Source organism: Hibiscus syriacus, unplaced genomic scaffold, assembly GCF_006381635.1.
Source record: "Hibiscus syriacus cultivar Baekdansim isolate YM2019G1 unplaced genomic scaffold, ASM638163v2 tig00111410_pilon, whole genome shotgun sequence".
NCBI lineage: Eukaryota > Viridiplantae > Streptophyta > Magnoliopsida > Malvales > Malvaceae > Hibiscus > Hibiscus syriacus.
Genome location: NW_024063087.1, coordinates 662,296 through 676,367, shown reverse-complemented (window position 1 = coordinate 676,367; position 14,072 = coordinate 662,296). Strand labels below are relative to the sequence as shown.

The 14,072-nt window shown below is 34.1% G+C and overlaps 1 pseudogene; it reads right to left on the bottom strand.

Annotated features, from left to right (window-relative positions):
- Nucleotides 1-201: 201 nt before the first annotated feature.
- Nucleotides 202-6,435, bottom strand: LOC120162933 (annotated as a pseudogene).
- Nucleotides 6,436-14,072: the final 7,637 nt, after the last annotated feature.

The window sequence follows — 14,072 nt, the reverse complement described above, 5'->3', positions numbered from 1 at the left end:
GGGTGGAGTAATGATATTTGAACTTTTTAGGGTTGGATGACAAAGAGGAAAGCTTACACGAATTTTGTTACTAATTGTGTAATTTACTCAATTTGAAAGAAACTAATTTTCAATTTAACAAGTAATTATTTAGATTGAAATTTTAGATGCAGTACATTCATATATATGACATGAGGATAGGAATGGGTGATTATATATAGTGTAAGTTTTGTTTATACCGTGGGGTAGGATGCTTGCATTGCTATGCCACAAAGACCTTCCTTTGCATCAACATCCCTTTGCATCCTAATGTACCCTTGTTCACCCCAGCTACTTCCCCACGAGTTCTTCACCAACTAATACTTAGTCTCATCGTCATCCTCTCCATATCACACGGCGGTCACTCCGTGATCAGTTGCATGCCACAGGATCCCGTAAATACACCACTGGAGTAGAACTGGAAGTCAAACCCCCCGGCATCGATGGCAACCGAAATGAGATGGTTCGCAACGGCCTTCTGCAGTGCATCTTCACTATTGGCGGGCACATCTTGGAAGCCATTTATGGTAGCTGCATGGTTGGCTTCTTCTTTGGTATTGCAAGTGCCATCAACTCCCTTGTGCGTATGGGTAGTTGGATTCGGTTGTTAGGCTTTTGTTTTTAGGATGAACTGGAAGGCATCGTCCATTAAACCACCTTGGCAGCCTTGATCCTCACCTTTGGTGTCGCAGTCGATTAGTTCTTGCTCAGACAAGGAAATCAACGTACCTTTTGTTAGCTTAGTAACCACTTCCATGGCTGCCACAACTGAAAATGCCCAACAGCATCCTGTGAATTAGATCAACACAGTTAGAACATTAGCAAAAGCAAAACAATGGTTAATATTTCAGATTAGAGCAGACCGCATTGGCCTTGGTATTTGATAGGTGTCACAGCTCCTTTGTTTCTCCAATCCACAGAAGAAGGCAATGCGGTGACGTTTTCGTATTTGAAAATAGTAGCCTTGTTAGAACATATATGGCCCTTGTGTTGCGGAATACGGCTATCGAATAGAGCAAAGTCGCAACTGATAATTTGAGAAAATAAAAATGAAGATAAAAGAGACACAAAATTTACGTGGAAAACCCCTAAATAATATAAAGTAAAAACCACGGGCAACGGTAGAAGAATTTCACTATGAGAAAATAGGAATTACAACTTTTCTCGATCTACCAATGAGAAAACAATGATAATTCTCTCTTGATAAAAAAAGAGAAAACAACTCTCAAGAAACTCTCTAAATTCTCTAGTATTGGAAGAAAGCTAGAATACTTTGGGATGGTTTTGAAGCTAAATGAGCTAGGGTATTTATAGTTGAATCATAAGGACTAATTTGTAAATACCCTAAAGTTTAGTGACTAAAGTTTATAATTTCTCCTTTCATTTTTTCAACAAATTGCTACACCTTTTGACTATGCATCATTCGGTGCATTTTTTATTTTATTTTCTTTCAAATTTCAACTTGCACCTTTAGGTGCATTGAATTTTCTACAATCTCCCACTTGAAGATTTGATTGGAACAATCATATCTTCACACCATTCTTTCTACCTTGTACCTTCATGTTGCTTACGTTTCTGACAGGCCACAAGAGGATCGATACTAAGAAAATTTATCAGCATTGATCACCTTTGTCATGAAATCTGCTATGTTTTCTTTGGTATGGATCTTTTGCATATTTACTGTCTCTTCTTCCACCTTTTCACGAATGAAATGGTACTGAACTCGTATGTGCTTTGTCCTTGAATAAAATGCTGGATTCCTTGCTAGATGCAAAGCGCTTTGACTATCACAAAATAGAGAGACATACTCTTGATTGTGCCCAAGCTGCTCTAATAGCATCTTCAACCAAATTGCTTCTTTACTGGCTTGTGTAGCTGCTACATATTATGCTTCTGTTGTAGATGTAGCCACAATACAGCTCCACCAGCAACTTTGATCACATATCCTATAGTAGATTTGCTTTTATCCAAATCCCCTGCATAGTCAAAATCTACATACCCATTGATTAGTAAGTTTGATCCTCTATAACATAATACAACATTTGAGGTCCCTTTGATGTATCTCAGGATCCTCTTTACTGTATTCCAATGCTCTTTTCCTGGATTCACCATGTATCGACTAACCACTCCCACTGCTTGTGCAATGTCTGGTCTTGTGCATATCATAGCGAACATTAAACTTCCCACTGCTGATGCATACGGTACTCGAGACATCTCCATCCTCTCTTCTTCACTGCTAGGACTCATACTGGAGGATAATTTGAAGTTAATAGGAAGAGGGGTAGAAATTGGCTTACAATCTTGCATGTTGAATCGTGACAAGATCTTCTTCAAGTAGTTTTTTGTGAAAGACAAATCTTCCTATTACTTCTATCTCGTTGAATTTGCATCCCTAGAATCTTGTTTGCCGATCTCAAGTCCTTCATTTCAAATTCCCTAGCTAGTTGTGCCTTTAATTATTCAATATGATATTTGTTGGGCCCTGCAACCAACATGTCATCCACATACAACAACAATATAACAAAATCGTTATTACTAGACCTCTTGAAATAAGCACAAGGGTATGCATTAAGTCTGTTGTATCCAAGGCACATAATGAATGAATCAAATCTCTTATACCAACACCTCGGTGCCTGCTTTAGACCGTACAAAGATTTGTTCAACCTGCAAACTAAGTTCTTCTTTTCTTTTTCTTCAAAACCTTCAGGCTGTAGCATATAAATCTATTCTTCAATATTTCCATGAAGAAAAACTGTTTTAACAACTAGCTGCTCTAGATGTAAGTTCAATGTAGCACACATTGCCAAAACTACTCGAACCGTTGTTAGTCGAACCACAGGAGAAAAGATTTCATTGAAATCAATACCTTCTTTTTGAGCATATCCTTTGACCACCAGTCTTGCACGATACCTCTCCACTTGATTGTCACCATTTCGCTTGATTTTGAAGACCCATTTGTTACCAATTTGCTTCCTTCCTTGTGGTAGTGGCACAAGGTCCCTTGTATTATTTTTATGAAGGGCTTCGATTTCTTCTTGTATCGTCATCATCCACAGTGAAGCATCTGAGCTGTTTATTGCCTCCTGGTATGTTGATGGCTCACCGTCCTTTATTAAAAGGCAGTATGCAATATTTCCTTCTATAACATAATCTGAGTGCCAATTGGGACGTCTTCCCGCACGATCTGATTGACGAGTTATTGGAGCTTCAGAACTCTCTGGTTCTTGTTCATCATGTGCTGGTTCTACTTCAGAAGAATCTCCTTGTTCAACCTCTTTTTCCACATGTATCTGTGTAATCTCTGACTTTTCAGTGCTATCATCGTCTTTTTTTCTTTGTAGCTTATCTTCTACAAAGATGACATCCCTACTGATGATCACTTTGCGGACAGTGGGATCCCACAAGCGATACCCCTTTACTCCATCAGCATACCCCAAGAATTTGCATTTCCTGGATTTTGGATCTAGCTTTGAGATTTCTTGGGAGTTGTACATCACGTACACAATACTTCCAAATATATGGAGGTTTGAATAATCAGCTGGTTTACCAGTCCACATCTCCATTGGTGTCTTCAGCTCTATTGCAGTTGATTGAGCTCGATTCACCAAATAACAGGCGGTATTGACTGCTTCTACCCATAATGATTTTTCTAGGCCTGCATCCCTTAACATTGCTCTTGTTCTTTCTAACAAGGTTCTGTTCATCCGCTTTGCCACTCCATTTTATCGAGGAATGTTTGCCACTGTGAACTATCTTTTGATGCCTTATTTCCTGCAAAAGTCATCAAATTCTTCGCTTGTGTATTCTCCTCCATTATCTGTTTTGAAACACTTGATCTTATTTCCAGAATCAAGTTCCACCCGCACTTTGAAGTTTTTGAAAGATAAAACCCATCTGACTTCTTCTTAATAGGGTACACCCAACATCTCATGGAGTAATCATCAATAAAGGAGACAAAGTATTTTGCTCCACCTAGGGATGTAACTGGTGATTGCCATACATCAGAGTGAACCAATTCTAGAACACTTTTGCCTCTAGAATTTGATATGTTGAATTTCAACCGGTGTTGCTTACTTGTTATGCAATGCTCACACAAAGGAAGTGATACCTTTGTTAAGCCTAGAAATAGCTTTTGCTCCACAAGGACTTTCATTCCTTGTTCTGACATGTGTCCAAGTTTCTGATGCCATAGCATTGCAGAATCTGAACTACATGAGGCAACAGAGGCTTCTGCTTCTAGCAAAGTCTCTCTCTTCAGCATGTACAAGTTTGCTGCTATATTTTCGCCTTTTAGCACCACAAGCGCTCCACGGAACACCTTCATGATTCCTTTCCATGTTTTAATCTTGCTTGCATTATTATCCAACAATCCGTAGGATAATAAATTTTTCTTTAGGCTTTCACGTGCCGCACATCTCGAACAACTTTAATTGTTTTGTCATACATCTTCAATTTGATAGTTCCCACGCCAACAATCTCTAAGGCATGATCATTGCAACTATACACAGATCCTCCTGAGACAGGTTCATAATGATGGAACCATTCTCTTCTTGAGGTCATGTGATATGTTGCTTCCGAATCAATGAGCCATATATCTGCAAATCATTTTCTTTCTTCCACGGTGGTTGCGCTTCACAGCATAAAACATCTCCATCATCTGAAGTGTTTGTGGTATTGCCTTGTGGATTGGAGTTTTTATTTAAACTCCAACAATCATTCTTCAAGTGACCCTTCTTTCCATATTTGTAGCACTTTAAATTCTTCTTGCTTCTCGACTTCGATCTACCATGTTTGTGACTGCTGCTTTGGCCACGTTCTGTTGATCTCCCTCTCATCGTTGTCAACGTTTCTGCTTATTGCAGATTTACTTATATGTCTTCCTTGTTCTTCCATCGATTTTCTTCTTGTAGAACAGTAACTGCAACGTCATCGAAGACTAGACTGGTGACATTACTGTTTGTCAAGTTGATCATACGAATCCGATAGACTTTGAAGTAGAAGTTCAGCACATTCTTGTTCTACTATTTTACAACTTAAGGATGTAAGCTGAGAAAATAAAGTGTTCAGTGTGTTTAAGTGCTCTGTCACTGAAGTAGATTCTGGCATACGGAGAGTATACAATTTCCTCTTAAGGAAAATTTTATTGTGCAACGATGTGACATCGTACAATTTGGTGAGATGATCCCATATCTCCTTAGCTATCTTCTTCTCCTCGATGCTTGGCAATACTTCATCTGCTAATGCTAGATGAAAGTTCACCATAGCATTCCCGTCCATTTCGATCCATTTGTTGTCATCTGTGAAATCCACCGGCCTTTCACTGATAGCTGCTAGACACCCGTCTTTCCTCAGGATGGCCTTCATCTTCAATTTCCACACTGAGAAATTTCTCCCATTGAATTTTTCAATATCAAATTTCGTTGTCATAACTTCTTTTACGGATAGCTCGCACTATTTCACTATCGTGAATAGTTCTCTGGAACATTCAAAGAATGGGTAATAACTTCTTACTTTCTTATGTTGGAGGATCCACCTTTTGGTGGTAACCACAAAAACAATAAGCAGATATTACAAACTCTAATATGGCTCGGATACCAATTATTGCGGAAGACAGCTATCGGATAGAGCAAAAGCGCAACTGATAATTTGAGAAAATAAAAATGAAGATAAAAGAGACACGAAATTTATGTGAAAAACCCCTAAATAATATAGGGTAAAAACCACGGGCAACGATAGAAGAATTTCACTATGAGAAAATAGGAATTACAACTTTTCTCGATCTACCAAGGAGAAAACAATGATAATTCTCTCTTGATAAAAAAGGAGAAAACAACTCTCAAGAAACTCTCTAAATTCTCTAGTATTAGAAGAAAGCTAGAATGCTTTGGGATGGTTTTAAAGCTAAATGAGCTAGGGTATTTATAGTTGAATCATAAGGACTAATTTGTAAATACCCTAAAGTTTAGTGACTAAAGTTTATAATTTCTCCTTTCATTTTTTCAACAAATTGCAGCACCTTTTTGACTATGCATCATTTGGTGCATTTGTTTATTTTTTTCTTTCAAATTTCAACTTGCACCTTTCGGTGCATTGAATTTTCTACACCTTGAACCCATTTCGAGAAGCGGTGAACTCTTCATTTGTTAGATCTGCGAACTGATTGACAGCAATCTTGTAAGGCTTGTTATTGGCATTGTTGAAAGAGTCAATGAGCTCCTCGTTTTGTTTGAAAATGTTGAAACGCTTTTGCCTCTCATTGTTGTCACTGTAAACTCGTCCAAATTGGGACATCCATTGTCAATGCCTCTCGTACATTGATGCATCTTCAAGACTAGTGCGGGACGTGGCTTCACACACTAAGTTGGCCCTCAATAATACTATCAAGGCCAAATATGTGAATTGGATTTTGGAACCCATTTTGCTATGAAAATTGATGGATGAATGAGGAAAATGATGATGAACTCTTCCTCTTATCTACTCCATTTCCCTCCCTCTATCTCCCTGCCCTGCAAGCAAAGTCTTTGAAAATTTAACTCACTGTGATGATTTCTTATACACTCCAAAACTTGGGTCAAATTATGCTTTTTTTCCCTCTACTTATCATGTACATATTTGAGCTGCGGTGCTTGTATAAATTCAGTCGTAGACTTGTAGTTTATCGTATTACTGCAGCAGCAAAATGGGAAATTGGGAGGAGTCTGGTTTTGTATTCAAATACCCTCCCTTGCATCAATCAAACCAAACTAAAATGCTATCTCACCATGACGTTTCCTTCATACATCAAATTCCTTTTAAATTTACTTTCTGTCAAGCTAGAATTAGAGTAATCAACTAGGGGAGGGTTATAATGGGTGAAAAATATGGGAAATTTTCTTTAAGCTCCTTAAAAGGTTTTGAAATTTTCAATTTTGTAACACCCAAAACCTTACTCCAAAGAATCTAACGGATCCAAACTATTATATTGGTCATTAGAACGACTAACTTATAGAATTATTTCCACATTTTAAAACAATTTAAAACTCGAAAGATTGTATCAAAATATAAATGCATAGATAAACCAAAACAACTATTATGGGTTATTTAACTAGAACTATGACATTTACCTAAAATATGAAATAGTAAAAACTTTAATAGAATTTACAAATCAAATATTAATACAATTACACATGTCCACTTGAGAAAGTAAAGGTACTATATAAATAGTCAAAGTTGAAACTCATTCGGTGATGCTACTATTCGTACTTTATCACATAAGCTACGAACCTACGCATGAAGAATAACTCTGAATATTAAGTTTTGTTGAGCTCAATAATACACCATTACTCTATTATACCACATGGGAATGATAATCTCAACAAACATGCAAAAGAAGACAATCATATTAGCACAATTACCATATTTCTATAATCATGCCTTTTGTATTACCGAAAGTCATATTAATACTATAAAATCCATTCATCAAAATATCAATTCAATGCTCATTATTGACACTCACATCTTTGCAACGAATACTAACCACTTATATATGTAGTTTGACATTAAATATTTTATCATTTCGAGCTAACCAGATGCTCCTTCACTCAACAACAATTGGAATGAGTCAAAGTTTTCTCGTCAAACTTGACCAAGAGGTGCTAAGATAAAAAGATAGTAAATAAGCAATCACAAGAGGATTGAGCTAAGTTGCATTCCACCAGATGCAAAAATTCTTTCAAAAACAACAAATGAATCTGTAATTTACAAATAAATTATTAGCACTCTCTTCACCCACCCCACACCAAGGGCAACTATCGTTTGGATAATCTAGCTTCACCCTTCTTATCCTAAGGAAATCTTTAGTCGGAACTCTATTTATCTTCAGCATCCAAAGAAAATTCTTAACCTTTAGAGGAACTTTCATTACTAGATTTTATCAAAATCAAAATTTGGTTCTTCTATCTCTGTGTTCAATAAAATTTTTGATAGCCTTCCAACTGAAAAATGACCGACACGATCATATATTCATTTCCCTAGAGTAGAATGGATCAACCTTATTTGGACTTCCATTAAGCATATTATTTGTTTGATCATTCCCAACAATGTCATCCCAACTAAGCCTAGCTATCGATTTTGGTCTTTCAGTTGTAATAGCCTATTCTACCTCATTGATATGCTCCTCAAGATTTTGAATTCTTGGTAGATACCATCTCAACTTATTGATCATAGAGCCTAATACACAATAAATCATCCTCTAATGAGTCTATTCTTTTCTCTTTCCATATCTACATCATCGTCGTTATGGGACATTCCCCTACTCAATGTATTAATATTTTCATTCATCACAAGGAGATTGTCTCTTGATCTAACCAATTTCTCTCTGACCAGAACCTGTAGTCAACTCTGTTTAGCTTACCATTATCACTAAACATGTTTTGTTCTTAAACTTACTTCATGTACTTGCATGTTTGTTCCCACATAAGTTGTTGTTAGACAAAATGTTAATCCAACATAAAAAAAATAATAATAATAAACATATATTATTATTGAATCTAACAGACAAAAATAAATAAAGAATTTAAATAGAGGAATGTAGACACGAGTTAATGAGTAGAGTAAGATAAAACGAAGAATGATTTTTTGTTGAGGCATGTATGAAAATTTTTCTTAAGACAGATTCGTCATCTCCTTGGTACTTTGAGTAACGTTGGAAGCCGGTCTCACATGATACAACAACAAATAATCACAACAACAATTTGTAGTGATCATTCGAAAACAATCTTGCCTTTCTCTATCATAGGAAATAACAAATTTGGAAGGAACTTTCTAAGTGTTTTCCTAATTCAACATTGTGAATTGTGTCTCAAGGTTGTCTCTAGGATTTATGCCTTAACTAGCCTATTTATAGAGGGAGAAATGGATTGAAGGGTTAAGACCTTTCGGTGAAAGGGCTTAACCTTTACATGAAAGGATTTAATCTTTTCATGAAGAGAATTATTGAATATGTATGATTGAATGGATGTAACATTAAACCAAAAATTAAGTTCATTCACCAAGTGAAATGACTTATTATTAATTAGTTATAAATAACATTAATTCATTCAACTATTTTTCCAATAATCCCCTACATGAATGAACTTGATAGTTCAAACACTGACTCGATATGTTGAAAGATTCTACATTTGATATTTGCATAGGATAGTTAGACGTCCCCCTTTGACCCTTCCCTTGTGAAAATATGTTTATCTTACTGGTTGTCCAGTAGACGTGATGTCCTTCAATTGTCCTGTTGTTTGTGTAAGAGTTGACATACCACATAGAAATATCTCACTAATAAGAATTTGGTTCTCATGGTTATGTCCATATAGCCGTGGAGATCTCCTGGTTTTGCAAGAGTTTAGAAAACTATGCCCCACTAGTCTCTTTGAAGCGGCTCAACTTCACTCTCACATAGGTGACTTATGTTGTACGGCTCAACAAAACACATAGTGGTCATTAAAAGCATTGCTTAACATTTTCCACATTTTAGTCATTGTTTTCATCATAGGGATGAACTTGGGATAAGAACCCATACAGTGACCTAACAAGGTCTATGTAAGTAGGTTGTCCCAATTGAACCTAGATATTGACATCTCCAGTCAACTAGGTTGGGTATTCCTTCACATAGCGCCTTAAATATTTATGTTCTTGGGTCACTTCCTTTCAATTTTTATCAACTTGATCTCGATTCAACTCATTGGATAGAAGATCCGCAATATTATCTTTTGATCTTAAAAAACCAATGAAGATAACTCTAATTGAGCTCAGTTATCTAAAGGTATTATGTCGACGACTCATGTGTCTCGACATGTCATTATACATTATACAAGACACCCTACACTTTTATGTACTTGTTGTAAGGTTTTCTCCTATTCCATTTCCATAACTCATATGATGTCTTGTCCATTTTCTTGTGTGTTACCTTATTTAAAGGTAATTTGCTGATAAAATAGTTTCTCTCACATATTTTGTGACAACTCAGAACATGACCAAATGTCATTCTTAATTCTTTAGTAGTCTTATGGATACTATATACTTAATACAATGTATCCGACAATCCATTCAAAATATAGTTCCTCCATCGAAATTCAAAATCTTTCCAAATTTTCAACAACGGTGGATATGGAAAAAACGTTTTCTCATCCTCTCTAAGAATAGGAGGATCATCATATATTTGACCATATTTTGATCAAAACATCAGCTAGTTTGATTCTGTGTTACCACGACAAACTTTCACTAATTAAGTTTGCTTTAGAAGTCGAAAACTATATAACAGTTATATCACAGTGATAGAAGTTAAATAACTATGATTTTTCATGAACAAAGTTATCTAATTAAATAATGGTTTACGTTGCTCCATGTCCAAGAATCATGCAAAATGCATTAAACAGATTCTAGAAATTTTAATTCAAAATTAGTGAGGAAAAAAAAACTCACTTCATTAATGATTGGAGCATGAATGTACATATTAGTTTACCGCCTGGGAGCCTTTCACGTTGAATTTCAAAGACTTCTCGTTGTAGCTCTCGACCACCGGAAACTGTTGTATTTTGATTCGAAGTCACAATTTTGTTTCAGCACCTTATTTATCGCAATGAATTTTAGACAAAAACTAAAATTCAACAATTGAATAATTTCTATTAAATAGCGAAAATTTAGTAAAACTAAAATCCGAAACAAAAATTCACAATCAACACTATTCTGTTGAATCATTTAAACGTCAGGATTTAGTAAAACTAAAATCCAAGATAACAATGGAATTAAAACCCAAAATAGTAGTATAATCTCAATGTATAAATATTATACAAGATATTGATACATTGAGATTATAATGGGTATTTTCTTAGATCTAGTAAATTCCGAGGATTTTTAGGCTTAATAATGGGTATTTATACCCTCACCAACACGACGTAGTTTTGGTGAGGGACCTCTATGTAATTCCTCATTCGGTAAACCACACGCGTAAACCCTCAGATCTTAAAAATATTTATTTTAGTCACTCGAATTAGATTTATATGTATTTTAATTTTATCTTCTAATTTTACTTATTTATATTTTAGTCACCGAAACTAACTTCTGAACCTTTAAGTTGGTCTCCGAATTTTACTTTATTTTCTTTTAGTGTTTTCCAGTATATGTTTATATATTTAGGGTAAATATTATAATTAGTCCCTTATAATTTTATTAAATTTATTTTAATCCCGTGTTAATTATTATGGTTAAATTACACTGTTAATTATTATATTTCATAACATTTTGAATTAGAGCTTTTAATTTTAATATGTTATATTTTAATCACTGATATTTTAATTATTTTTATTTTTTACTATTAATTTTTATATTTTGCAATTTAATCTTATAGTTTTAATTTTATTTATTTTAGTCACTATTTAATTGCAATTTATTTTTATTATCATTTTTCAATATGTTTAATTTAATATTTTAAATATTATATATATATATATATTTGATTAAATAAAAATGTTTATTTATTTTAAAATATTATGAAAAGGGCTGTCTTAACGTAACTAAAAGTCCTATTTCAATATTATTAAATTAATAAATATCTTAGTATACATATATAATTATTTTAGTTCTATTCAAATTATTATATTTTTTATTATTTAATTTTAGTCATATTAATATATGTATATTAATAAGTATTATTTAATTAATTTTATCAATTAATTAAATAATAATATTTATTTATTTTTAAATAATCAGAAGGACAGTCTTAAAATAACTAGATGTCCTATTTTGGTATTTTAAAAATAAATAAATATCCTACTTATAAAAATATATATATTTACTTCATTATTTTTATGAAAATTATTATATTCTTATTAATATTTATTTATTTATTAATATTAAAGAAATGGGCTGTCTTAAAGCAACTAGAAATCCTTTTCTAATATTTTTAAATAAATAAATACTTTATTTATAATTTATAAAAATTATTTTAATATTTTTCTTCCTTATTATCCAATTGAATATGAAAAGATCATAAATTAAATTTATATTCAAATTCTTAAATTCTATTATTAGAGACAATATATACTCGACATGGACCAATTTTGGGCGTTGTTGGGGTGCTAATCCTTCCCCAAACGTAATTAACCATGAATCCCTTTTTATTATTAGAAAAAAATGAAATTTTGGTTAAACACATACCAGTTTATCTTTTAATTGATGTTTTCTTAAAAACTCTTTTAAAAGATGATTTTTAGGTATTCGACCTACCTGACCCAAAAGGTCGATGTCAACTCCCCAAAACATTTCAATAAAAACCATTTATCCACATTATTTTTCCCGCCAAGTAAAAATTCGTGCTCGGGCAAAAACCGGTTACGACAGCTTGGCGACTCCACTAGGGACCCTGGTCAAACCTAAGTCGATTATATATTGTCTCTATAGTTAGAAATTGAGAATCCAATTTTATTTAATTTATGATTCTCTTTATTTCTTTCAATTTATTTTATACTCTTGTATATTTAATTTTGATTTTTTAGATATTAATTTTTGTGTGAAAATTTCTCCTCACATACAAACACATGTATTGCATAAACATAAGCTCTATAATTGAGTTTTTCCCCTTTTAAGTGGGAGTGAAAGCGACATCTTCGTGAGAATTTATTCTCCGTGTCAAACCTAGCAAGTAACTTTCAGGGTTCATATGCTCTATGTCTTCGTGAAAATTTATTCTCCGTTTCAGGCATAGGGAAATGTGTCCCCTCGAATTGAACTCGATCCGCTTAAGTCTGTAATGGACTAGGATTGAGGGTTTGGCAGCATAAGGGGGCACCAACAAGGACAGTTCGAGTACCTTTACTCCTAGAACTAAAACCCTATATATAATAAACCCTAGAAATTCTCTTGATCTAAGACAAAACTGAAACCCTGTCCATAGGTGTACACAAAAGAGAAATAAGCTCTAGCTTTTAATTTATTTGATTTCATTTTTTCTAAATAAATGCATGTGAACTAGAAATCATGCAGTTATGTTAATTTTTCCAAACAAAGTATGGAACTAGAAAGCATGAGGTTAGAATATATTATATACCATGATAGATAGAATCTTTTCTTTCCATTAATTGGTACTAACCATTTTATTTTTTTTCTTATTTTTCCCCCATGCATGTTATTTTTTACATTACTCTAATTTGTTTATATTGATTTCTTTTGTCTGCATTGCATGATCATGGCATAACCAAAAGGTGTTGATTTGAAAGACTGTTCATCAAATTGGAAAGAATTCATAAATTGACAAAACGTTTTATGATCAAGCAAAATATGACGCAACCATGGAATGTCATCCCGAGGGAACTCCGAAAATAGATGAGAGCTATAAACCCAAAGATCGTATGCCCATTGAAGAGCAAAAGGAGATAAAAGAAATAAGAGAGCAGATGTCCAAGATGATGGGTAAAATATCTGTTTTGGCCAAAGGAAAAGAGATTCCTGCACAAAAAGAGAGAGAGCTCAATGAAGATAAATATGCAATCTTAGATATGCAATGGACTTCTGATCCTAACCAATTTGAGAAATTACAGAAAATCATCATTTGTATTCACAAGTTATCTGGAGATACCAAGGAAACGGTGACAACTGTAAAAGCTCCTAAAGATGAGATGAAATCATGTAATCTGAAATCATCAAAATTTAAGTTGCTCCCGACATCTAAAACTCAGGTTCAATCCAAGAGATAAGGCAGTTCTCATTTTGATGCTATCCCTATATCATATGAGGAGTTGTACGAGAAGCTACTTGAAGCGCGAGAAGCAGCTCCACATTATGTGAAGCTGTTTCAACCTCCGTATCCGAATTGGTATGACATCAACACTTATTGTGAATATCATGTCGGAGCTCAAGGACATACCATTGAGAATTGTCTTGCCTTCAAACATCGAGTCCAATGTCTTTTGGATCATGGAATCCTAGAGTTTAGGATAAATGATCAACCTAGTTTGTTAAATGAAGGTCCTGCTAGATTAATACCAAAAGTGGTCAAAGGTAAGAATATCAGTAGGAGAGTCCAAAAG